The sequence below is a fragment of the Neomonachus schauinslandi genome, chromosome 1, assembly GCF_002201575.2.
Source record: "Neomonachus schauinslandi chromosome 1, ASM220157v2, whole genome shotgun sequence".
NCBI lineage: Eukaryota > Metazoa > Chordata > Mammalia > Carnivora > Phocidae > Neomonachus > Neomonachus schauinslandi.
The window spans coordinates 178,254,752-178,259,249 of record NC_058403.1 but is presented as its reverse complement, the minus strand read 5'-3'; the positions used below and the strand labels follow the sequence as shown (position 1 = coordinate 178,259,249).

General features: G+C 40.7%; 1 pseudogene; it reads right to left on the bottom strand.

Moving 5' to 3' along the window:
- Positions 1-1,624: 1,624 nt before the first annotated feature.
- On the bottom strand, positions 1,625-1,997 carry LOC110584932 (annotated as a pseudogene).
- Positions 1,998-4,498: the final 2,501 nt, after the last annotated feature.

The following is a 4,498-nucleotide window of genomic DNA, read 5'->3' as shown; positions in this document are numbered from 1 at the left end:
GTCTTATTTCTCAGCTCCCCTACTTTCCTTCAAATCCTTGTCTCAAGGTTTTGTCTGCTTGGGGAGAAAACCCATGCAAGATATCCACAGATTTCATTTCAAATGTACTTCCTCAGTCCATCATTTAGAATCCAGTCAGGAAAAGAGAATCCTCACCAGGTAGTTCAGATACGGGGAGATTTAATACAAGGGATTCGTTACCAAGAGAGAAGGGGTGAACCCCAGATATGAGAAGCTACTCTTCCCTCTGGCTTGAAACCGGTATCCCACCCTGGAGCACAGACAAGTAACCCTCAGGGACATCTTCCCTGATCCCCAGACAAGGTAACAACCTCTTATTATCTGCTTTAACTTTTATTTCTGTGAATATTTGATTCACGTCTCTCTTCCCCACTAGACTACAAATCCAAGAGAGTAGGAACAACATCTGTGTTTTGCTCACTATGCCACTCCCAGAGCCGAACACCACATCTTTCTAAGCACCACAGAGGAGCTCACGAAATATGTGGTTGAGGGAAGGACTCAAAAGCGTTGTGCAGCCACCAGCTCAGGCCGGCCCGTGAAAGCCAACTGGGCAATTCTCTCCCTAACTCCATATTCAGAGATGTCAGGTTACAGTTTAAAACTAACCATTGTGGGAGTATTTACACCAGAGACATTGGCAAACACAAATAATGGCTGTTTTGTATTTCATTGTCTTTTTGTGTGGGGGCTTTTCTTTCTTTCTTTCTCTCTCTCTCTTTCTTTCTCTTTCTCTTTCTTTCTTTCTTCTTTCTTTCTTTCTTTCTTTCTTTCTTTCTTTCTTTCTTTCTTTCTTTCTTTCTTTCTTTCTACTGTTTCTCTTGTTTTATATAGCTACTAGAAAGTTAAATAACACGTGTGGCTCCTGTTACATTACTGGCCAGCACTGCTTAGAAAGGGGGAGATGAGCCCTGGTGTCCTTCACAGAAGCCACACTACCCTCTTTGGTGGTTGAACTCTTCACAAGCATTCCCCAGGTGAAGTGGCCCAGCAAACTAATTCTTCTCAATTCCAGGAATACATTTGTGACAGGTTGACCGTAAAACTAGGTTTTGTTTTTTTTAAGAGGTTTCAATTTTCTCAATGACATCTTAGAAACACATATTGCTAAAATGCTACTGACAAGCCATCCAAATTTACTCTGAGATGAATCTGAGTGAGCAGCGGGCTCTAGTCGTCCGCTTCCTGCCTGCTTCCTTAGGAGCACTCACACAGTTAACTGTAGCCAGTCATTTTTTGGGGGGCAGTTCACAACAGTGCATGAAATGTGTATTGTCAAGCTAACACCAGGAAAAGCACCTCTCCTTCCAGGGTTAATTTAAGTTAAGACTCCCAGAGGGAAAAGCAGCACCACCTGGACCCCAACCCAGATTCAGCCATCCAGGGTTAGATACAACCTACTCTGGTGAGCCATGAGTGTGATGGTGTGAGTCATCCCAAGGCAAGTCTTCCCTGTTCACTGTGGGGAAGCAGCATTCCCCAATTAACAGAAAGGCTGAACATTGTTGCAGACGCTCTCGCTACTCAGCTGTGAAGTTCAAAATGACTGAGTGAAGCACCAGAGTCCATTGAGGCATTTTATTGGCACGTATGTATTACATCCCTAGGAAAAGAATCCCAGGATTTTCCCTCCTGTGTGTTTTCGTCTTGCTTCTTCATGGTCCATGATGCCAGCTGAGGTTGTCAGGACAATGAAACCAGACTGTGGGACAGGAGCAGGTTGTTCTGCCATTTTTCTAGATCTTCCAGTTGTACATGCAATCTGGGGCTGATCACTCCACACTTGTTTAACCTGCCTGGGAGGTTCACAACAATTTTCTCAGCACTGTGATCATCAATGATGTCAAATTCGCCAACGTAACTGTGCTTCATCATCACAGTGAGAAACCGGACGATGACTTTGGAGCATGACCTCTCTTTTCAGCATTGTTAATGCTCTTGAGAGCATCTGCCAGGACATTCACGTGCACCATTATGGCAGCACAGAAAGATGGCGGAAAGGGGTTTATTTCATTGTTAAACATTTACCAGCATACCCCTAAGTGAATCCTGCCTAACAATGGAACACATGCAACGCATCCATTTCCATGGCTTCATTAGGCAAATTTTCACTGAAAGTCTTAGCATCCGGCTGTATTTGTGCAAGGAAAGAAAGAAATGTTCATGCAGTTTTTCTCCTAGGCATGACTGGCTCCATGTAACTTCAAGGACGTCTGCTCCAGATGGTTACTGTTCCATTATTTAACAAGTAACAAGAATCAGAGACTGCGAGTTGTGTTGGCACCATACTCACCACTCCCAGCATTCACGGGCACTTGAGATTCTGGCCCCACAGCCCTCTCAGCAACACGGCAGGACTGAGAAAGGCCTCCAGCCGAGCTGTCTTTGAAACCTCTCCAAGTCCAGACGGGTGCTGATGTGACTGTAATCTTTCCCTAAATTCAGTATTTGAACGTGAATGTATTTTTGTGCATAGGGAAGTGAAGACTTTCCATGAGATGCTCAGGTTCTGCCCTGTAAGCACCAAGGTACACTGCAGAGAAACTAGTGCCTTCACCTATAAGAAGACTGAAATTACTTTTATGGAAGAAGGAGGTTTGTGAGCATTAGAACATCTCCTAAAACTGCTCTCTGAACCAGTCACTGCAGTTAGGTTCTGAAAGAATACTTTAGAATGGGAGGAAATGGTTGAATATATATTAAGTTTAAAAGCAGTCATCTTTTTTCATTTCCAACCCATAGAAAAACCAGAAAAATACACATTTTTCTCTTGCAATCTCTGTATATGGTAACATTTCAGGTTGTTTTCATGTTCTTCCTTTTTTTTTTTTTTGGTATTCTTAAATATATGTAGATTTGTAAAAAAAATACTGTGAATTAAATTCAGCAGTTTTTTTTCTTTAACACTGACTTTGACTCCATGAAAAATTAGAAGGGTAGTCACCGGTGTGGTCTATTTTATCTCTGCCTTCAGAGGTGAGCACATATTCAAGTCTGGGCCAATCAGAGAACCACATCCTCCAAACCTCAGTAATTCATCCAGAGGTAGGCATGTGAGCCTTGGAAAGCACTAATAAAAGTCCTTCCATGTGACTTGACAAATGAAAACTGAGAGAAAGCATGTCTCTCTCTTTTGAATTATAAATGGTATGGATATAAATTTGGGCTGCTGGAAGTTTTCTTCCCTTACTTGTAGAGGAATCTTTCTAAAAATGAAGCCAAAATGCCACGAGAAGAGAAATGAGACCTGACCAGTGGTGGTGTCTGGCGCTATTGTTCGATCTCCTGGATCCACCTGTTCCTGAGGCCAAACCCATCACTGGACTTATATAAGCCAATGAACTAACTTGTGGTTTCAGTTAGTTTCAGCTAGATTCTCTCGTTGGTAACTGAAACCATTTTTACTAAAAACAAAGACAGAAAGACTGTATGTTATGGCCAAACTAGGGGAACTCTTAGGTTACCTCTAAGTATATGGTCATTTTAACCAAGGCTTGATTTTCATATGAGTGTACAAAAGCAATGCCTTATCACCAAATACTGAATCCAATACAACAAATCAGTTACTATCAATTTGCTCTAGTTACTAACTGCTGGGATACACACAGATGAATATGAAGGTTTCTATCTTGGTGGGACTTATAAGTAAGTAGAATGGTAAGACAAGAAGGATGATGAGAGAGAGACAGAGAGACAGAAACAGAGACAGAGAAGGTACTCTATAGTAGTGGAAGCCAGGGGATTTACATTGCTAATTCTATCTTTGGAACCAATTTGGATAAGCACATTTTTTTGCCTCTTTTTCTGTCTCTAAAATATGAGTTTAGTAATCCTCCAAGTATAGTCTAGGGGGTCAAAACTATTTTCATAGTAATTTTAAAACACATTTGTCTTTTACAGTCATTCCCTCACAAATAGTTCTCCAAACTACAGGACGAGTAATGACATCATCACTGTAACAGGTAATGGAATATAGGCTTGCATATTCTTGTGCTGTCTGCATTCTTCAAAGGTAGTAGTTTGAAAGGTATAAGTACATATCTTTTCAGAGATGAACTCAGATTGTTTTCAATACTCCTACTATGCTCTCACCATCATAACCTCACTGACATCCAACAAATTTTGAAATCCCTGAATTTTCCTTGTATACACACAAAGACACAACTAAAGGGGAGTTTACTAAAAGGCTGAGGAAACTTAGAAGTCCCTAGACTATACTTGTTGTCCCATTTTGCAAGAATGTTATAAATTTTTTCAAGAACTCAATTTAAATTTTTATCAAGATTATTTCAGAATTTATATTTTATTCTAAAATGAAAAAAATGTATTTTCTTTATCAAAAGATGGATTGTTGGCTTATAAAAGGGAGATTAAAAGGCTTGCTTTCTGAACCCACAACCACACCAGGTACATCTGAAGATGTTGGAAAAAATGAAACTGATACCTCAGAGAATTCTGTCTCACGGAAGGGAAGAAT